The sequence below is a fragment of the Rutidosis leptorrhynchoides genome, chromosome 7, assembly GCF_046630445.1.
Source record: "Rutidosis leptorrhynchoides isolate AG116_Rl617_1_P2 chromosome 7, CSIRO_AGI_Rlap_v1, whole genome shotgun sequence".
In the NCBI taxonomy this organism is placed as follows: Eukaryota; Viridiplantae; Streptophyta; class Magnoliopsida; order Asterales; family Asteraceae; genus Rutidosis; species Rutidosis leptorrhynchoides.
In genome coordinates this window covers 132,878,843-132,903,517 of record NC_092339.1, presented here as the reverse complement: position 1 = coordinate 132,903,517, position 24,675 = coordinate 132,878,843, and positions in this window count along the sequence as shown.

The following is a 24,675-nucleotide window of genomic DNA, read 5'->3' as shown; positions in this document are numbered from 1 at the left end:
ATATAATAACATGTATCATCCGCATATTGCGGTTGTTGCATTGCTTTATCAACTGAAAAGGTAACACTCTCGTCCTCTATACTTAGGGTCAGTTTCTTACCAAACACGTCTATCATTGCTTTAGCCGTGTTTAAGAATGGTCTTCCTAATATGAGAGGAACTTGTGAATCTTCTTCCATGTCCAGAACAACAAAATCTACTGGAAATACTAAAGTACCAACTTTAACTAGCATGTTCTCCATTATCCCTCTAGGATATTTTATTGATCGATCAGCTAGTTGTATGCTTATTCGTGTTGGTTTCAATTCTCCAAGGTCTAGTTTAGTGTATAGTGAAAACCGGATTAAATTTATACTAGCACCTAAGTCTGCCAATGCTTCTATTGAACTAAGACTACCCAGAAAATATGGAATTGTGAAACTTCCTGGATCAGATAATTTTTTTGGTATCTTATTCAACAGCACTGCTGAATAATTAGCATTCATAGTAACAGCCAAGAGTTCTTCCATTTTCTTTCTATTCGAGATTAGATCTTTCAGAAATTTAGCATATCTAGGCATTCCTGAAATTACATTAATGAAAGAAAGATTGACATTTATTTGTTTAAACATATCCAAGAATTTGGATTGGTCGGCTTCAAGTCTTTCTTTTCTCAATTTACTTGGGTAAGGAAGTGGTGCTTGGTATGGTTTAACATAAGGTTTTGCTTTAACTGTGTTATCTTCATTAACCTTTTCAACTATCGGTTCTGTTTCCTTATTTTGTTCAGATTGTGGTTCTTGTGGAGTAGGAATAGCTTCATCAGAAATTACAGGTATTTCAGGTGGTTTAAGTGTTGTACAACTTCTTGTGGTAATAGCTTTAGCTGTTTCATTCCGGGGGTTAGCATTTGTATCACTAGGTAGACTTCCCGGTTTTCTTTCACCTATTAACCTTGCTAGGTTACTTACTTCTTGTTCCAGATTTTGAATAGAAGCTTGTTGATTTCTAAATGCTTGAGCATTTTGTTCATTAGTTTGTTTCTGAGATGTGAAAAACTGCATTTGAGTTTCAACTAGCTTCGTCATCATATCTTCTAAATTCGGCTTTTTATCATCGGGTTGTGGTGGTTTGTTTTGAAAATTAGGTCTTTGCTGGTTGTAAGTATTATTGGATACTTGTTGATTACTAGGACCTTGTTGATTGTTGTATGGAACATTTCGGTTATAATTCTGGTTTTGATTGTAAATCAGTCTTGGCGGTTGATAATTATTCTGATAATTATTTCCAGGCCTTTGGTTTATGTATGAAACATTCTCTCTTTGTTCCATTGTTAGTTCAATATTGAGACAATATTTTGTCAAATGTGGTCCTCCACACTGCTCACAACTAATTCGTATTGAGTGAATATCCTTAGTCATCTTTTCCATTCGTCTCTCGAAAACATCTATCTTTGCGGAAATGGAATCTAAGTCATGGCTAGAATCGGTTCTAGCTGCTTTAGATGATCTAACGATATCTTTTTCTTGGTACCACTCATGTGAGTGCGAAGCAGTGTTATCAATAATTTTATAAGCATCAGTTTCTGTTTTCTTCATAATAGAACCACCAGCTGCTATATCGATGTCTTTTCTTGTAGTGATGTCGCATCCTTGGTAGAATATTTGTACTATTTGACAAGTGTCTAAACCATGTTGCGGACATCCTCTTAATAACTTTCCAAATCTGGTCCATGCCTCATATAGAGTTTCATTTGGTTTCTGTGTGAACGTAACAATTTCTCCTTGAAGTCTTACGGCTTTAGATGCCAGAAAGAATTGTTTAAGAAATTTTTCAACTAAAACGTCCTATGTATCAATCGCCCCTTCAGGTAACGATTCTAACCAATCTTTGGCTTCTCCCTTTAAAGTCCAGGGAAATAACATGAGATATATCTGTTCATCCTCCACTTCTCTTATTTTAAATAGTGTGCAGATCCTATTAAAGGTACGAAGATGTTCATTTGGATCTTCCTTCGGCGCACCACTAAATTGGCATTGATTAGTCACCATATGTAGAATTTGTCCTTTGATTTCATAATCTGGCGCATTAATGTCAGGATGAGTAATTGCGTGACCTTGGCCAGTGCATTTAGCTCGCATTCGGTCTTCCATACTTAGAGGTTCCAGATTCTCCATAATTGAATTTGTTGAATCTGAATCACTAGAGGATTCTGATTTAATGGTTCGTTCCTCAACAAACTCTGTTTGAATGATTGGTGGTTCCGGAGGAAAAATTAATGGTTCAGGATCTATGAATCGTCCCTGAATATTCTCCGGATTCTCAATTGTGAGGTCGGGTTCAAAAAATGGATTATCGGAAATTTGAATTGGAGTACTTGGTCGACTGGATGACGATTCTAAAGAAAAATCAACGGCGACAATATTTGCTAGATGTCTTGATCGAGTTACAGGTGGTGAACGTACAAAAGGTGGTGAACGTCTTGCTCGGTGCATTCACTGAATATCCTATTAGTTTTTAAAAGGAAAGAAAAATTATATAAGTTATCCAATTAATAGACTTTTCTGATTTTGCCCACGTTTCGAATAGTCAAAAGATGCAGCAGAGGGGCAGGATTCGTTTGGTCTCAATATAATTGAGAATTGTTTGGCTCCAATAACCCGGTCCACGTACAAATCCAACTATTACTACGAACCAGAAAATTTTGATGTCTATCAATTTAACCACTTAAAATAAATTTTCGTAATTTAAAGAAATTTAGATAAGAAATAGAATAAAAATCTATGTTCTAAAAACTAGAATGGCGAGAAATATGAAAGAAAAAGAGCGCGTCGAAAAAGAAAAGGGTTGAAAAATAAAAGGCGTCGAAAAATAAAAATAAGAAAGTAGTGCGTTAAAACTTAAAAAGAAACTAAAAACTAAAAAAATTAAAAGTTGCGTCTAAAAATATTAAAGCTTAAAAGAAAAACTATATCTCAAATGGCAATAACTTAAAAAGGTACTAAAACTTAAAAAGGCGTCGCAAAATTCTAAAGCACCTAGATCTTAGTCTAAAGAGAAAGCACTTAAGGATTTTACGGCAAATCCTAAAAATCTAGAAGTAAAAATAACTATGGCAAAAACTATGACTTAAAACTAAATATGAGCGAAAAATACAAAAAATTACGCTAAAACAATTAAAAAGGGACAAAATATAAAAATATACTAAAAGTTGTAAAAAGTACAATTTTTATAAAAATATTATTTTTATATTATTTATTTTATAAAAGTGTTAATTTTATAATTTAATAAAACTAAATAAACTAAATATACAAATTAAATAAAAACTAAATTAACTAATTAAATAAATAAAACCTATTTAGGGTTTAAATAATAATAATAATAATAAACTCCGTAATTAATGCGAAATTAGGGTCTCTGTCAGGCGCGTCAGGGCAGCTCTGCGAGTCGCGGTTGGCCCGGTTCAATATCTCCGCAAGTCGCGGGGCTTGAAAATTCAAATGAGGTGCAGGTATAAATTCGATAGTTTCAGTTTTTTTATATATATTTTTTTTTCTTTTCTGTTTTTAATTTTATTAAAATATTTATATAAATTAAATAAAAGTTATATTTTAAAAACTAAAATAGAAATAAAATACTTTATAATTTTAAAAATCTTAAAAATAAATTTATATATTTATTTTTTTATTCGGTTTTTAAATTTTTATATATTTTTTTAATATTTAAAAAGTATATATTTTACAAAAATTAATTAAAACTTAATAAAAAAAATTTTTTATGTGTGTGGTGTTTCGATTCGGCGTTCCCCGGCAGCGGTGCCAAAAATACTTGATGTGCGCAGAGGTGTATATGAAATAGCTTTATTTTTACAACTAAATATTATTAAATATGCTACAATTTTACACAAGATATTTATTTATTTATAGAATGGATATACTTAAACCTTGCTACAACACTTATAGGCAGTGTACCTAATCGTACAGTATTGTAGTTTTTAGTAAGTCCGGTTCGTTCCACAGGGAAAATCTTTAAACAAAGCTTAACGCTATATTAGTTTAATTTATAAAAAACAAATATATATATATATATATAAGTAATATTATTATTATAAAAGGGGGGTTTTTACCGTTTAATGACCGGTTTGTCGATTTTTAAAACTTTAGTCGCAGTTAAAACCTAATGTAAAATATTAAATAAATAAAAGACTTAATTTAAAGCGTAAAGTAAATAACGATAATGAAATTACGATAAATAAAAATGCGATAAAATAAAATTGCGATAATTAAAAATACGATAATTAAAAGTGCAATTAAATACAATGACAATAAATAAAAGTGCGATAATTAGAAGTGCAATTAAATATAAAATAAAGGAAATTAAATATGAAATAAAAGAATTATGCTTATTTAAACTTCCGTAATCATGATGTTTGACGTGTTGATTTTAGTTTTATGCCCATGGGTTAATTGTCCTTTGTCCTGGATTATTTAATATGTCCGTCTGGTTTTTGTCCATAACAGTCCATCAGTCATAAATATAAAGTTTGAATATCCTCGTCAAATTATCCTTATACCCGAAGTCAAATATTCCAACTAATTGGGGACTTAAACTGTAACAAGATTTTAATACTTTGTTTAATAATTACACCAGGTTATCGACTGCGTGTAACCCAAGATTTTAATACTTTGTTATCAATTATGCCAAGTGTCCTTGTACATAATTTCACCCCTGTTTTAATAATTCTAGTGGCTATTAATCCATTCCCGTATCCGATTAAATGAACGATTATTCGTACATATAAATACCCCGCCCATCGTGTCCGATCGAGTGTATATGGTTATTAATAGGGACATCAAATTGTAAATCTTTATATTAAAATTAACAAACTATCATTTAGTTAAACAAATATAAAGCCCATTAATAGCCCATAGTCTAATTTCCACAAGTGTCGTTCTTTTGTCCAAACCCCAATTATGGTACAAAGCCCAATTACCCAATTTTAATAATTAGCCCAACATCATGATTACTTCGGCATTAAATAAGCATAATAATAACTTAGCTACGAGGCATTAAATTAAAAAGGTTGAACATAACTTACAATGATTAAAAATAGCGTAGCGTTACACGGACAGAATTTCGACTTACACCCTTACAACATTCGCTAACATACCCTTATTATTAGAAATTAAAATTAAGATATATATATATATATATATATATATATATATATATATATATATATATATATATATACGTTTAGATAGAGAGATTAAAGGATATATAAAACGTTCAGAATGCGCGAGCTTTTATAGGCATTTTCAGAATTTGGGGCTCCGCGAGTCGCGGTATTTTTGCCCTTCAAACTCCGCAAGTTGCGGAGTTTGCTTTTACAGATCATCCCTTTTTGGATCTTCTTTGCCGACGATTTTAATATATAAATATAATATATATATATATATATATATATATATATATATATATATATATATATATATATATATATATATATATATATATATATATATATAATTTATATAATTAATTATATATTATATTATATTTATATACATAGTTAACTTGTAATTTTTAGTCCGTTGCGTCGAGCGTTGAGAGTTGACTCTGGTCCCGGTTCCGGATTTTCGAACGTCCTTGCGTACAATTTAATATCTTGTACTTTGCGTTCTGAATCTTGTACTCTTGTAATTTTTAGACGTTTCTTATCAATAATTGGAACCACTTTGATTGTATTTTGTACTTTTGAGCTTTTTGGTCGTTTGCGTCTTCAATTCGTCGAATCTATCTTTTGTCTTCACCTTTTATTATTTAAACGAATATCACTTGTAAATAGAACAATTGCAACTAAAATCTTGTCTTTCTTGAGGAATAATGCTATGAAATATATGTTCGTTTTTAGCATTATCAACACATGATGATATTAATTCATGATAAAATTAATTATGAATTGCATGATAAAATGATGATATGAATATGAAGGATTTGTGTGCATGAAACTTTCATGATGATAAATTTGTATGTGTGGTTCATATATTATTCGGTAAATTAATGTTAAACATGTGTTTGATTTGTTGCAAATCAAAGATGTGAACATTCATGTTTAATATTTGATGGTAGAATAATATGGATATAAACAGTTTTCTATAATAGAGGTTTTCTAAATTACATACAGATGTTTCTTATGCAAACTATGATCAATGCACCGTATGTAATGGCTATTTATTAATTAAATTAGGTAATGATCAATTGAATGTATGCATGCATGTAACAAGTGTTTGATGCAACTGATTTATTCAATTGAATATATGGTGCTTGTGTACGAAATAATATAATCAAGATTTTGATGATCAACATGATTTGACTCAAAGAAACGTTTCAACGGTTATTTTAACTACTCAATTTGTAAATATCGTTATTAACCGTCATGACGTTTTCTGTAACGGTCATGTTTTTGATAATATCCAAATTGTGTTACGTCTTGGTGCTAAGTGGTCGTCTGATAAATTGTTTTGACGAATTGGCATCATTACCTTTTTTGAAAAGGTGTGACAATGTTATATTTGGATAAAGGTAAACGAGAGACAAATTTAGTTAAGTGTTGATTTTTTGATTAATATTATTAATAAATAGGAATGATGTCAATAAAAGAATGTTGTGATTATATTCTTTGTATAATGACATGGAATTTCCTCATGGGTTGTTACTAATTGTGATTGTTGGTGTTACAATGGATAAATTGGTAACAATTGTTAATCTATTTGATGGGTGGTAATTGTAACGACCCGGCAAAATCGTCATTGACGGCGCCGTTAACTTAGGTCCCGTCACGTGGTCGTAGTCCCTATATGAGACACGTTTGACCAAAATTATGTCGCATTCATTTGAAACGTACAAAACTTACAAAGTTTAGTTTACCAAACGGATCGACAACAAGTTTAAGTTTACAAAAGTTATGAAGTGTAAATGAAATAACTTGCGACATAATTAGTTTAAAATCACGGTTTGCTATAAATAGCGAAAGTATGTATGCTCTAAGTTTGAATCCAAAGGTGTTATCACTAGCGTATGCATGTATGCTTGACTCCGAGCAAGTAATCAAAGTGTGCGGAAGCATGTATCAAGTAGCCAAGTATGAACCTGAGAAACATATTGAAAACTGTCAATGAAAAACGTTGGTGAAATCATAGGTGTAGCAATAAACATTATTTTTGAACCACAAGATTTAGTATTTCCATAAAATTGATCATCCAAAAGTTACATTCCAAAAGTTTGTTCGCGAGCACCCAATTATCAATGCTTAACATTCCTCCCATAGAACCTCATCACAATAGTGTTAGAACATACACTGTTTCTCAAAAATATATTTCATTCGTAAACGGTAGCGAACCGTTTGAATGAGGGTTTGTCAAACCCATATGGATCCATACAACATAAGTTCTCGCTTACACCCGGCAAGTGTAACTAATGATAATCGAATTGAGGATTTTGTTCTAAACTCGCTGTAGAATGTTTGTTTCATCGGACTTGTGTCCAAAACATAAAAGTAAGTAGTACAAGATGTAACAAAGTATATGTTTCTCAGCCCACGATTTAAAAGTAATAAAAGTTATTGAAAAGGTAGGACTATGATCTCACCTCGAGTGCACGAGTATAAATGTACTTCACAAAGTAAACGTGTTCATGAAAGTTGCTTAGCCTTGACCTAAACAAGTAAGTTGTATCAATTAACCAGTTACGACACAAGGTCAGGCGAAATGTGTTCAATTAGTCCTATGGCTCATTATGACTCGAATAGTATAGCATGTGAATCACGTTGTCAAGTTTCATGCAAGAATCAAGTATAAAAGCACGTTAGAACGATTGCATAAACGTTTGGTTAAGTTTGACTAAAAGTCAAAATCGGTCAAAGTGAAAGTCAACAGGGTCGGGTCGGGTATCCAACAATTTTTCTAAGTTATATAATCATATATAAGCATGTTAGAACAAGTTACATGTGAATCGGAGGTCCATAGCATAGCAAATATTTTTAGTAAAACGACCAAGCAAAACAGAATCTGACAGGAAAATTGGACGGCATCCAGAAGGTCTGGACGGCGTCCAACTGTGAAGGTCTGGAAGGCGTCCAAGAGTCTGGACGGTGTCCAGATTGGTACACAGACCCTGTTCTGCTGAAAACACACAAGTGCACGAACCAAACATCAAACATTCACAATTTATGATCCGTAAACAATTAAAACATGTATTTTATATTATCGGAAAGGTATTTTGACAAGGAATGCAACTAAACACATATCATCAATCGAGTTCATCATTTACCATAACAAAAACCTCGTCGAATGATCGTTAAACGTTCAAATCAATGTTTTGAGTTCATGAAATGCATTTCTTGACTCAGGAATCCAATTTACACATACGATACGCCGTTTTGAAGGTAATGAAACATACATTACAACTAAACACTTAATAATAACATTTCATGGCATTCAAAGTATCAAAAGTTCATTTTAAAAGCTATCAAACCCTAACCAAAACTCACAAAATCAATAATCATGTTAGTGATGTTTTCCAAATCAACCTACACATCAAATTGAAGCTAATGATGCTAGTAACACTTTTAACACATGAACTTTAGCATTTAACAACATTTAATCAACCAAAATCAAGGATTAAGTACACCCATTTCAAGTGTTCATGTTAGTTACTCAAAACCATAAATCGAGCAAACAAAACATATATTCATGTTACACACGAGCCATAGACACTAACTAACACCATTTTAAGTCAAAAACACGAATTTGAGAAAATCTAGAGTTTTAGAAATGTTACCCAAACGAGTTGAAGTTGGTATCAAATTGTAGAGGATGAAGAGAGGATTCCAAATATGTAATTTATTTTGATGTTGGCCTCCTAGATCGAATTTAGATGATGAATGATTGAATTGGGTGTTTGTGTGTGTTCTTGAGATGGAGAGAAAAAGAGATGAGAGAGATGATGAAAATGAATGAATGGTAGAAAGTGGGTTGACTAGTTGACCTGGTCAACTAGTTTGCCCACTTGGCAACTCCGGTCCCTCGAGTTTAAAAGCGGGTGCGGGATTTTACTAAACGAATATTTTAAAAACGCTCGAGTAAACGAGTGATGTTATAATTAAATAACGGAAATATTAGAACGTTAGTCAACGAAAAGTACGAATTTAGATAACAGAAGATATTATCTTAAAAAGAAAAAGACGGGCGTTAAAATAATTTAACGAAAAAATGCGGGATGTTACATTACCTACACCTTAAAAGAAATTTTGTCCCGAAATTTAGTTGGAAGTAGTAGTCGTTGTTTCTTCTTTGAAACCTCGCATAATTCTACGAATAAGTGAAGGTACTTCCTCGGGCATTTCAACGAACTTTAACAGTCGGGGCTTTACGTTGTTTCAGAGTTTGGTTTCATGATTCAAAATTTCAACCGGTTCTCCTAGGAAGGAAAGTTTGTCATCGATAGTAGGTTCGTCGAAGAGGATAACAAGTTCTTGTTTGGCAAGACATGTCTTTAAGTTTGATACGTAGAATGTAGGATGAACAGAGACTCGAATGAGTTAAAAAATCTAAACGGCTAGTAACGGGTCCAAAACGCCCCAGGATTTTAAAAGGTTTTGTGTATCGCGGATTTAGCTTCCTACGTTTCCTGAAACGGATTGCGCCTTCCCAAGGTGCGACTTTTAATGTTATGCGGTTACCCACTTGGAATTTGAAATGTTTACGTCTAACATCGGTGTAGCACTTTTGGCGACTACGGGCCGTCTTGAGCCTTTCTTGGATTTGAATAATTTTTCGGTTGTTTCATGAATGAGTTCGGGTCTGGTGGTTTGCTTGTCACCTACTTCGGTTCAACAATTTAAGAAAATGACAATTGCGGCTATACGGGCCCTCGAAAAGTGTGGCGTTAATACTCGAATGAAAATTATTGTAGTAAGAGAATTCGGCTAAAGGCAACTACTTTTCTCAAGTAAATTTGAAGTTGATAACGCAAGTTCGTATTATGGTTTCCTAGGTTTGAATCGCATGTTTGCTCGGTCCGTCGGGTTGTGGTTGATGTGTTGTACTCATGTTTAAACGTGGTCCCAAGGCTTTTTGTAAGGCACCCCGAAATCTAGAAGTGAAACGAGAATCTCGATCCGAAACGAGGTACATCTCTTTAAGGTATATTGAACAAGTTCGTCAGGACTTGAAAACGTTAGTTAGAACAAGCTTCTCAAGAAGTTCGCGCCGCGAAAGATTTATCGGTTTCCGAAAACGTTCGTTAGGAATTTTCCCCCTCGTGGTGAATACTAGTATAATGTGAAGAGTCTCTCTCTCCATTGAGAATTTAGATAAAAGGTTTCCTTAAATGGAAGTACAAGTGTAATGCGAGAGAAGTTTCCGCCTCGATGTGAGAATACCAAACATTTTGTAGTTCGTCGATAAAACTGCGCGAAGACGAGATAGTATACACGTGTATCATATGTTTGAAGTCGAAAGGATTTGTCATTCATTCGGAAGCATAATTATGGTTCGACAATAATCGACGATGTGTCCCAGGTATGGTTGTTATCAGTATTCTCGGAGTTTTTGGATGTTCAAACAAGAAAAATGAAGTCATGTACATGGCACATGGTGGTGATTAGGTTGATCAATTCCAATCATCATCACGTGTCATTAGAAATTTGGTATGACCTACCATAATATAACCACGTTGATCGAGTGTCGTTATATTACGCTAACTCATACCTCCATTCCCACATCACTCCATAGATTCAAGTTCGTGAAATCGTGAAGTTTTAAAATGAACAAAGTGTAACGACATCTCTAACGTGACTAGTATTAATCGAAAGAATTAGTGCAACTCTAAAGAAGCGTTCCTCAAGGGAAGTGTATAAATGATTGTTCACATCAAAGCGGTTCAAGTCAAACAATAATGTATTCCGGTACGAGAAGTGTAACGAATCATGATAACGAATAGTACGCAACCGTAGTGATAAATAGTGATGACGATACTCAACTAGAGTAGTGATGGTAGTAACAAGAAGTGGTAGATAGTAAGGAACACCGGTGTGACACCGATAGTAAGTTAAAACGGTGGCGAATAACAACATGGGAGACAGAGTTCCCGAACTAGTATAACTAATGAATTCATCGTCCTCCTTACGCGTATGAATCTTGAATTCACGTGTGTTACGAGAAAGTGGCAGAATACGGATTCGTATGATGAAAGCTTGGTACCATTAAGAAGTTTGCCTAAGAATGATTCAAGTATAATGCACAAGTAGTCAAGTAAGTGCTATCTATAGCAAATGTATGTCAGAATGCAATGGCTAACTATCCGGTTGTAGTCTAGATTCACTAATGCGTCCTAACGACTCTGTCAGATACACTAATGCATATCCTAGTTCCCTACAACCAACGCTCTGATACCATCTCAAACGACCCGGCAAAATCGTCATTGACGGCGCCGTTAAATTAGGTCCCGTCACGTGGTCGTAGTCCCTATATGAGACACGTTTGACCAAAATTATGTCGCATTCATTTGAAACGTACAAAACTTACAAAGTTTAGTTTACCAAACAGATCGACAACAAGTTTAAGTTTACAAAAGTTATGAAGTGTAAATGAAATAACTTGCGACATAATTAGTTTAAAATCACGGTTTGCTATAAATAGCGAAAGTATGTATGCTCTAAGTTTGAATCCAAAGGTGCTATCACTAGCGTATGCATGTATGCTTGACTCCAAGCAAGTAATCAAAGTGTGCGGAAGCATGTATCAAGTAGCCAAGTATGAACCTGTGAAACATATAGAAAACTGTCAACAAAAAACGTTGGTGAAATCATAGGTGTAGTAATAAACGTTATTTTTGAACCACAAGATTTAGTATTTCTATAAAATTGATCATCCAAAAGTTACATTCCAAAAGTTTGTTCGCGAGCACCCAATTATCAATGCTTAACATTCCTCCCATAGAATCCCATCACAATAGTGTTAGAACATACACTGTTTCTCGAAAATATATTTCATTCGTAAACGGTAGCGAACCGTTTGAATGAGGGTTTGTCAAACCCATATGGATCCATATAACATAAGTTCTCGCTTACACCCGGCAAGTGTAACTAATGATAATCGAATTGAGGATTTTGTTCTAAACTCACTGTAGAATGTTTGTTTCATCGGACTTGTGTCCAAAACATAAAAGTAAGTAGTACAAGATGTAATAAAGTATATGTTTCTCAGCCCACGATTTAAAAGTAATAAAAGTTGTTGAAAAGGTGGGACTATGATCTCACCTCGAGTGCACGAGTATAAATGTACTTCACAAAGTAAACGTGTTCATGAAAGTTGCTTAGCCTTGACCTAAACAAGTAAGTTGTATCAATTAACCGGTTACGACACAAGGTCGGGCGAAATGTGTTCAATTAGTCCTATGGCTCATTATGACTCGAATAGTATAGCATGTGAATCACGTTGTCAAGTTTCATGCAAGAATCAAGTATAAAAGCACGTTAGAACGATTGCATAAACGTTTGGTTAAGTTTGACTAAAAGTCAAAATCGGTCAAAGTAAACGGGGTCGGGTCGGGTCCCCACAATTTTTCTAAGTTATATAATCATATATAAGCATGTTAGAACAAGTTACATGTGAATCGGAGGTCCATAGCATATCAAACATTTTTAGTAAAACGACCAAGCAGAACAGAATCTGACAGGGAAATTGGACGGCGTCCAGAAGGTCTGGACAGCATCCAGCTGTGAAGGTCTGGACGGTTTCCAGATTGGTACATAGACCCTGTTCTGCTGAAAACACACAAGTGCACGAACCAAACATCAAACATTCACAATTTATGATCCGCAAACAATTAAAACATGTATCTTATATCATCGGAAAGGTATTTTGACAAGGAATGCAACTAAACACATATCATCAATCGAGTTCATCATTTACCACAACAAAAACCTCGTCGAATGATCGTTAAACGTTCAAATCAATGTTTCATGTTCATGAAATGCATTTCTTGACTCGGGAATCCAATTTACACATACGATACGCCGTTTTGAAGGTAATGAAACATACATTACAACAAAACACTTACTAATAATATTTCATGGCATTCAAAGTATCAAAAGTTTATTTTAAAAGCTATCAAACCCTAACTAAAACTCACAAAATCAATAATCATGTTAGTGATGTTTTACAAATCAACCTACACATCAAATTGAAGCTAATGATGCTAGTAACACTTTTAACACATGAACTTTAGCATTTAACAACATTTAATCAACCAAAATTAAGGATTAAGCACACCCATTTCAAGTGTTCATGTTAGTTACTCAAAATAACAAATCGAGCAAACAAAACATATATTCATGTTACACACGAGCCATAGACACTAACTAACACCATTTTAAGTCAAAAACACGAATTTGAGAAAATCTAGAGTTTTAGAAATGTTACCCAAACGAGATGAAGTTGGTATCAAATTGTAGAGGATGAAGAGAGGATTCCAAATATGTAATTTATTTTGATGTTGGCCTCCTAGATCGAATTTAGATGATAAATGATTGAATTGGGTGTGTGTGTGTGTTCTTGAGATGTTGAGAAAAAGAGATGAGGGAGATGATGAAAATGAATGAATGGTAGAAAGTAGGTTGACTAGTTGACCTAGTCAACTAGTTTGTCCACTTGGCAACTCCGGTCCCTCGAGTTTAAAAGCGGGTGCAGGATTTTATCGAACGAATATTATAAAAATGCTCGAGTAAACGAGTGATGTTATAATTAAATAACAGAAATATTAGAACGTTAGTCAACGAAAAGTACGAATTTAGATAACAGAAGATATTATCTAAAAAAGAAAAAGACGGGCGTTAAAATAATTTAACGGAAAAATGCGGGATGTTACAGTAATAATCCGTTAAAAAGTCACAAGACAATATTGTATTATTGTGAGGTGACTGATTTTGTTACGCATTTAAATGGCCATGAGAGACTTTATTCATTGGTGAGTGATGTCCATAATACTTGATGGTTTATCAAATGATACAAGTTAGTGAAACTAATATGTTTTAATATCGAATAAGGATAAAGATTAGATGTCGCTTAATTGTTTTCAAGTATCGGTATGCTATGGAAATTGGTGGTATGGTGTATGTGACTACATCAAGTGACCAATATAGTATGATGTTGGAAAGATTAAGCATGGTCTAGTGAAATTTATTGTGATGGGGCTTAAGTGCTTTAGTGCTTGTAAAAGCCAACCATGGATTATGGTCTAATTCATAATGGGAATCCTCAAGGCATATTAAAATTATATTGAGTTTATTATTTATTGATCAAGAGGTTTGTACATCTACAAGTTGTTGGATTTTAACACTTGGTATAGATGGGGTATCTTGGATCAAAAAGGTTGATGTTGAGATTATGGATATTATAAACTTGTTGTCATTACTTCTTAGTTCTAGAAGTGGATTGAATAGGGTATGTTTATAATTATAATCTCATGCCTAATGTAATGGTAATAATTGTGTACACAAGGATAATGGGGATACATTATCAAGGGTGTATAAATTATAAGTTTACATTGGTGACTTGTGGAAAAATGGACATGTACAAGAACTAATCAATCAATTGTTTTGAGTACTCACAAGGTTCTTATGGTATAGTAAGAACTTGGTAAATCCTTGGATAAAAGGATTGTAAAAAGGGAAATTGATTGAAGTCATAATGAATAAGATTGAAAGTTCATGGTGATCCCAAGTTATGGGATGTCACGTGACTAAGGCATGTGTTTGAATGTACAAGTGAAAGTCTAGCTAGACACTTATGCCTTAGACAAATAGTGTTTCGTGAGGTTCATCACGAATGAAGTGATGTTTGTGGATTTTGTTGGGTCACAACAAAGTTTGACTAAATCACTTGATGAAAGCATTAGCCGGTAGCGCGCAAAAGTTGGCTAATGTTGTGGGATTGAAGTCCATTTAAATCTTCCATAGTGGGATACCCAATTCCCTTCTAGTACAATGCTAGGAGCTTGAATTCAATGAGGAAAGCCTACTATCTAAAGATTGGAACACATTTAATATATGATCCCAAAGTATGTGTTCGGACCCGTGAGATAAAGAAGGTTGAAGTAAAATACCCTTTAATAGTTGTCTTGAAAAATTGCATCACGGGGAGCAAGATTGAAAGAAACTACCTACGTGAACATGAGGTTAAGCCGCCTCAAGAAAGCTTGGGACTTAGCTTTTGATATGTTCATGAGAGGATTGAGATACAAGGTTTATAATAGTGTCGGGTTAATTGTTAGAAAGTATGGAACTAATGTGTATTTTATCGACAGGTTTTCAAATGAATTGATGGGTTCAAACTATTAGAGCATCCTGATTTTCGAATTCTTGCACGTGTAATATACTATGTGTAAATTCAATCCATGTGACATTTACACTTATGCATTAGTTTCTAATTGTTGGTATTTTAGTAATCAAGGATCATACTAAAATGGGGGGGAATTGTTGGTGATTTTAGCATGATCCAACGTCATTTTAGTTGATTGGATTACTAAGTTGAAAGTGTTTTCGAACCATTGATACGTTACACGAATTCGGAGAGTGTGGAGTACACGTTCGTAAAACGTGAGGTGGTTTGAGGTATTATTTTGAACTTGGAAATAATGTTTGGAACTTAAGAAATGCGGATTGGACTTGAAAGAATGCGAAACGCGACTTGAGAGACTAAACACACTTGAAAATAAGCTTGAACCAAATTTTGGTGTGCAGTAGCTTTAAGCCGTGGCGCGGATCCTGGGCCCGCGGCGCGGCTTAAGGCATGATTTCAAGTTCGAGAATTTTGCATATTTGGAAGTGTTTTGCTTTGTTAGCCCGCGGCGCGGCTCTTGGGCCCGCGGCGCGGCTTAACACTGGACTCGCTGAAAAGGTGCATTTTCAACCCAAAAGGCACATTCGAACCCCAAACGTTTTGAGGTTGTTCCGGGGCATTTAAACTGCGTTTTTACATGTTTTTTAGACCATTTTAAGTCTAAATACATGAATGTTAACTACCAAGTCACTAATGGGTGTGAATCAAAGGTTGTGACTTTTCAAGAAACCTTTTGACCCATATTAAATACACCCTTTGTGTATTTGAAAAAGGTTCCAGAATTTTTGATCCTTTTACACACTTTCAATTCATACAATTAGAAGATACATCTCTGCAATTGTTTGATTGTTATCTTTTAGCCAAGAAGACAATCTTATCTTTGTCTTATCCCAATCGAAACTTCGTGTAACCCGTGGCTAATAGGGTCGAAATATTCGATTAGGAAAGTGTTCACACGATTCAAAGATCAATCCGGAGTCATCACCGTTTCAGGCACGAAGGTTTTTAACCCCGGTTTCTAACACCTCATGCTAATAGATATGCTCTTTAATTGATATTGGAGGTTAATCTCTATGAACAAGTCAATGTGCTCGTTCATAGAAGATTTTCTCGCTAATAAATAAATATAGTTAACTACAAGTATTAACCTATTCTTTGTATTCATTTTACTAATCCATCTTCTTGTATTATGTAGTTATTAGCTTGAAACAAATGGTGATTTGGCATCCACCAAACCATGTGACGTCCAAATTTGCACTTCACCATCTTTCAATTTGTTAATACATCAAATTTATTATTTTTAGTGTACCTAATATTGCTTTGCAAGTTAGGGCGACAATTCACTTTGTAGACAGTCCCGAATCATTGCGAGTTAACCTCTATAGTCACTATGAATTAATTTTTTCAGTGTTGGATTTGAACTCGTAACTTTCTCTTAGAAAGTGAAAGCCCTAACCACTACAGTACCTCTCCCGTGGTACATCATTTTACATAATGTTAAGACCATTTCCCATCAAGGCTAAAATTTCATACTCTTAATTGTCACATCACTACCAGAACACTATAATTAACTCACAACCAACACGATTTATGATAAATAAACAAATAAATAAATAAACAATAGTGATTATAATAAAAATTTATGAGTAACATAAAGTATAAGAAATTTAAAGTATCTGGCCCATAACTTTTTTCTCATCCACCATAAATTTGTGAAGCTCCTCATGACGAAGCCATTGGTGAGCTCGTGACTATGACACATGAGTATGACGGAGCCATGGCTAACCATGGTGAAAGGCCATAAGGAGTTATGGACGGGACTAACTGATCACACTGAAAGTATATGTTCTTAGTGACTACATAGGACGGATTGATAAAAAAAAATTTGGACGCGAATTTTGACATCGGATACTCCACTCTCATTTGTCACTCACACACACGTTCGGGCAGAAACCTGAACCGCTAACCAGGGGACATCGAACCACAATCCATACGAGCATGTGGTCGAGCCTTTATCTCATCGAGCAGACTGGTAAAACCTACCTATTGGTTAATATATACCACCACTATTAGTGTTCAATTGGTTTAAAGAAATCAGGGGCATTCTGAAGAATCTAATTCATGACATCTTCCTATCCATGACTTAAGAAAATATGGTGAACCGTTAAGCTATGCCCGCAACTTCTAATGAGTAAAATAAAATTGAACATTATAAAAAAACAAGATAACTAATAATTCAACAATAAAAAAAATCGATATTTTTAGACACTTAGCTCAATTATCGAGACTACAAGTGACTACACCTCCACTAGATAAATCCAATTACACAAAAGTTTTTTATTTTTGTGATATTCATGAATTCGTAAAAACAGTAACCATTTTCTGGTAGAAGCAAAATTGGCATTGTCTAACACACTTGGTTTTTTAGTTTAATACTCCACTGAATATTCCCGTCTTTCAAAGAGACGACCCCACATGCATCTAGTGTAGGTCCCACCTGATCTTGGCCCATGTGGAACTCTCGGGATTTAAGAACCACACATACAAATTCTTGCCCTTGGCACAAAGTTTCACTTTTGCCCCCAACGTTTTTTATTTTTTCACTTTAGCCTCAAGTGTAGTATTTTTCACTGTATAAATCAGGAGCTTCTCACCATGTCAGTTACAACTTGGCTAATCTCTCTTTGCATAGTCCCTACAAGTGGCAATGGATCGGATATGAATCGGGTTAGGCCGTATCCATATTCATATCCATTTAGTTTTTTTAATCCATATCCATATTCATATCCATTTATTAAAATTTCATCCATCCATATCAATATACATATCCATATCCGTCTAGTGAAACGGGTTAATAGATAATCATCCATATCCATTTAAATTTATTTTATTTTTAGCAATTATAAGCGGTGATTCACTGTATACGATCAAAAGTAATATTTCTTAATAGTTTATACGACCGAAAGTCACATTTTTACCAATCTATATAACAAATAGTCAGCTTGTAGCCTATTAAACGTGTAAAGGTATCGATTACCTGTAAATTGCTTACTTTTTAGTTACATGCTATCACATTTAAACCGTCAAAGTACTATAAATACATTTAATGATTTAAACAAAACAAAATATAAGAAAAATTTTATATTTTGAGAAAATATAAAGAAAGATGAATATAATTAATGAAATATCACTACATAAATGATATTAATTCGAGTGATAAATTTATATATTTAGTTATTTCGGGTGAAAGCGGTTTCATCCATGAATGGAACTTTTCATCCATATCCATATCCATATCCATATTCATTTCGGTTCATCCATATCCGTATCCATATCCATTTAGACCGTCCATATCCACGAATAATCAGGTGAATCGGGTGGATATCCACTGGATCGGGTATCCATTGCCATCCGTACCTATGACCGCTAAGATTGTAATAAGTGATGGTAAGAGTCTTCCTATTTTACATATAGGATCCTCTTCTCTTGCCACTTTCAGTAAAAGCTTTATCTTTATTTAACGTAATTTATGTACCCAAAATGAGTCACAATATTCTTTTTGTCCAAAGATAATCATTTACTAATTTCTTTCACTTCTGATTATTATCTTGTTAAGAATCGATTGATCGGGCAACTCTTTCTCACGGGACCAACTAAACATGGCATCTACCAACTTTCCTCCTCTCTTGCTTCTCTTTGAGCTTACACTAGTATTTGTACTTCGGCTATCAATTGGCATAATCGACTTAAACATCCATCTTCTGCTACGTTCGAGTCTTTAATTTCTAGTTTTAATCTTCGTGTTTCGAATAAAGTTAATTCTATTTGTAATGCATGCCAATTTAATAAAAGCCATTTCGTAAATTTGATTTCACATCACCCTCTTGATCTAATTTACACATATTTGTGGACCTCGCCCATTTATTCTTTTGATGAGTATAAATATTATATCATTTTCATCAATCACTTCACTCAATATTTCTGGTTATATCCCCTTAAGCGCAAGTCTGATACAAAACAAGTGTTTGTCAAATTCAAAGCATTGGTAGAAAAGCCTTATGACCAAACCAATAAAAGACTCAATCCTGCTAATGGTGGTGAACTCGTCTCCCTCTCCGAGTCCCTGTCTATTAGTGGAGTTTCTCGAATCACCTCTCCACCGCATACATCCGATCACAATGATCTTGCTAAACGCACACATAGACACATTGTTGAAAACGGTTTATCCTTTTTATCCTATTTGTAATTACCGGTACTTTTTTGGTCAATCGCATTCACAGCAACATTCTATTTAATCAATCATCTTCCCACTCAAGTTCTTGATAATCAATCTCCATACTATCGATTATTTGGTCATCGTCCTAATTATCAAAAACTTAGGAGTTTTGTATGCCTTTGTAATCCTTGGTTAAGGCTCTTAATTCGCACAAACTTTATTCTCGATCGTGACCGAGTATTTTCGTTGGCTACTCCTCTACGCAAAGTGCGTATCATTGTATGGATCCCACCACTCAACGAATATACACTTCCAGGCATGTACGTTTTGTTGAAGATGAGTTTCCATTTCTCAAACTCACCTCTCAACCAACACCATCTATAAATCCATCCTCTGATCAATGGTGGAAGGTTGATGTCTTAGTTGTCACAAATACGCAACCTACTACTCCATCCACTACCAATGAGATTAATAATCCTCCAGCGGCTGAATTACCAGCTGCTCCCATCGTACCCCCCCCCCCCCCCCCCCCCCCCCCCCCCCCAACCCAACCTAATTCAACTACATCTACCACTGCTCCAATACCCGCTACTGCAACCACTAGTGAATCCACACCCTCTATGACCACACGATCCAAGAACAACATTTTTAAACCTAACCCGGAGTAAGTTTATTCTGTGCTCTCCTATATCAAACCTACCGATCCTACACAATTAAACAAGCGCGCTCAGATCCAATTTGGACTTCTGCGATGCAAGCAGAGATTACAGCTCTTTGCAATTTTGGTATGTGAGACCTTGTTCCTATGGATCCCACACATAATATTGTTAAGTACAAGCGGGTATTTAGTATAAACTATAATAAAATTGACTGCGCGTTGCTGCGGTATATTTGAATATACATTGTTTGTACCTAATATATTAATGGTCTGCATATTGCGGTGAAATATTTTAACGTTTTTTACGAAATTAATATTGAAAGAAAACTCAGGTAAAAAATTGGGGAAAGAAAGGGGGCAAAAGGACTCGAATTCTGATTTTTCCCTTTACAAACTCATTGACTTACTACTTGTTTTAGTCATCCAAAAAAAAAAAAGAGTCCGTTTCGAATATAATTATTTGCGTTTTTTCATAAAGTTATTTCGGGTTGAATGGTGATGACAATTAAATTTAACTTGGAGCGAAAAAAAATCCCGTAAATATGTACATTGTGTTTATTGGTCGTAATCCGGTTTGCTGGAGCTCCAAGAAACAACGTTTCATCTCTCAATCTTCCACTAAAGCTGAGTACAAAGTTGTCGCTGCCACTACATCTAAAATTTTATGGCTAAGTAATCTACTTCGTGAAATTGGTGTCTCGTCTTGTGATGACCCGGACTTTTTCAAGATTATATATTATATGAGTTGAATATTTATATGCATAAATGTTTCCAACATGTTAAGCAATCAAACTTGTTTAGGCTTGATTAATTGAAACGGATTTTATGTAAACGTTTGACCACCCAGTTTGCTCGATGATTCACGAACGTTATAACTTGTAAATACTATGATAATATATGTGGACATATATATATGTTTAACATGATGAAATAATAATTAAGTATCTCATTAAGTATATTAACAATGAACTATATACATAAAATGAGACTACTAACTTATGGATTTCGAAATGATATATATATGTAACGATTATCGATGTAATAACATCTTAATATATCGTATTAGAATATTAATACAGTATGTTATCATAATAATATAACAAATTAACATCTCATTAGGTATAATAACAATGGGTTAACTACATTTAACGAGATCGTTAACTTAAAGGTTTCAAAACAACACATACATGTAACGACTAACGATGATTTAACGACTCAATTAAAATGTATATATATGTAGTGTATTAAGATGTATTAATACACTTTTGAAATACTACAAGACATATATCAAAATACTTATACTTATCAAATATGGTTACAAATGCATTCCCATTCGTTTTCATCAAGAATTCTACTCGTATTCATTCGGTATTTGTACCCGTATAATACCCAGCTTCTAGATGTATATACTATTGGTATATACACATAAAAATCTGTTCCTTAGCAGCCATAAATGATTAAGGAACATGTAGAACCAACCATATGTCAACTAGCATGAATTATTAGCAAGAAAACAAACTTAAGAATCTTTTATGTCTTTATAATAAGTAAAAACTTTTTTATGCATGCACACCATTTCTTCATTCTATTTTCTCATACTTACACTTCAAATTCTCTCTCAAAATACTCCTAACTTAATACTTGATCATCTCCAAGCATTTTTCCCATCTTTTAACTCCAATTACAAGCTTTAATCATCATAAAAACAACTATTTAAGAACACTTCAAGAATCATTTCAAGTTTACTAGATTACTTCTGAGACGACCCGACCCAATCCATAGGGACGAATACAATAACATATGATAACATTGCGAGGTACTTGACCTCTATATGATACATTTTACAAACGTTGCATTTATTCTTAAAAGGCAAACTATCATTACATCAATATTTGACATTTTCGTCTAACATTTCATAATATCCAAATGACCTAATCTGTCATTTACTTATTTATATTCTCTATTGAACTCCAATGACTCGAATGCAACGTCTTTGTATCATGGCTTAAAAAGGTCCCAAGTAGTATCCTTAACATGAGCTAATGCACAGCGGAAGACTTAATTCATACCTGAGAATAACATGCTTTAAAACGTCAACATAAAGTTGGTGAGATATATAGGTTTGATGCTAGCAGCGTTATAACAATGGAGCACAAGATTTCATATATAAACATTTTAATAAAAATATTCTAAGTGGTTGAGCACTTGGTAACCATACTTAACATTTAATCACGTCGCATATTCCCTTTATTATGAAATCTTACTACACCGTACCAAGGTGTAGTCACGAAACGAAGTACTGTGCAACCGTTGAATACTGGTCGTCCAGTCCGGTTGGGGTTGTCAGGCCCGATAGATCTATCAACAGGATTCGCGTTTACAATACCGCTGTAAATATTAGTTACCAAGCTACAGGGAAGTATGCCAGTGGTACAACTCAACGTAGAATATATTTTCAGTTACTTGTGTCCATAACGTAAAACATAAAATACATGTATTCTCATCCCGAAATATTTAGAGTTTAAAAGTGGGACTATATACTCACTTTTGTCTTGAAGATATGTAATTTCGACTTGGTCTCCGATTGATATCACGAACCTATCCATATATAATATATCAATACCTTTTCTTTTTAAACAATCGTCACATATATATACTTATAATACTTTTAATACTTTTAATAATTCCTTAGTCCGTAGTTAGCAGTCCGATGTTAGTAATTCAATTTTAATGGTTCATATTTAGTTGTTTAATAAACCCCCAATGAAATAAATAAAACCCCCATCGTATATGTATTGGTCGAGATTAATCTTGACCCATGGTACCGTGTTGTCAAATGACGTATTGCGTACATAAAGTACCGGTGTTGTCAAATGACGTGTTGCGTACGTTCATGAGGTCTTATGATTAATCTTCTCGTGTTGTTTACGGGTGGTCCTGAAATATATAAAATTAAATCATGAGTAAATATATATGAAATATCATATTAATTAGGAAAGATATGATTTATTTAATTTTTCTCCAATTATTTTCGTTGTTAAACAAGCTTTGGACACCCGATCTTATTTTAGTCGTAGTTTCTTCGTTACAACTCCGTTTTTGTTGATTCAACTTGCCATCTCCTTGGATCGAGTCAAAATTTAAGAATATGAACTGTAAATACCATGGTTTATATTCGTGATCACAGGTTATAGTCCATACTCTAGGTGAATCTTATGAAAGTAATCATTTTTGTCATAAAAACAACATTTAATGGTCATTTTTCTAAAAATACTTATACTTTGAATTAAACCATGAAATTTTTATGTGTTAACATATTCATAAGAAATATCATTTTTCCAGAACATGAACTTCTAAATCAAAGTTCAAGATGGTTTTTAATTATCCAACCCAAAACAGCCCCCGGTTACACTCTGACGCCGTAGATTCAGTTTTAAGGTGTTCTTTGTAAAAACAAGTTGTATCTTGTTAAGTTAGCATATCATTATGATATATTACAGGTCTTGAAGTGTTTTAAAAGTTAAGTTAGAAGGATCTATTTAGTTTGCGAATAAGTTTGAAATCATTCAAACTATGTTCTAGTTTATAAATTCTTATATAGATAACTATAAACATATGAATTGAACAAGAGTTGAAGTAGAGTTTTTACCTTAAGTTTAAAATGTAAAGTTGCTGGAAAGAAGTAGTAAAATAAATTTGAGAGAGTTCTTGCAAGTGTGTGTGAAAATTGAAAGTAAAATTTGGAAAATGAATGTGTAAAAATGAGTTAAAAATGGTGCTTATTTATAGGCTTGAAAATTTGGTTTTTAATGAAAATATCTAAGATAAGTTAAAATATATTATGTCATGAATGACATATTACACCAATAATTGAAGATTTCTATTGGTATATACCAATAGTAAATACTTCTAGAAGCTGTGTATAGTACGAGTATAATACGGGTATAAAATATATAAAGATGTTTCATGAATCATATATAATGACAAAGATGTCATTTTCCATGATAAAAGGTTGAAAATGATGTTTTCCTACTAGTATATTCCAATAGTAAATACATCTTAATACAATACATATATATTTATTTTAACTTAGAAGTTATAACGTCGTTAAGCTTTATATATATATATATATATCGTTTCGAAGTCCTTAAGTTAGTAGTCCAATTTTATGTATATAATCCATTGTTAATATATTTAATGAGATACTTAATTATCATATATTCAAGATAGATATAATCCATATATATCCGTGTATATACATAAGTATATAATTAATACAAGTTATGATGTTCGTGAATCGTCGGACAAATAGATGGTCAAAGGGTAACTAATCATCCGTATAACAATTTTAAACTTTCTAGACTCAACTTTAGGGTTTTTGCTTATCGTGTCGGAACCATATAGAGTTTAGGGTTTAA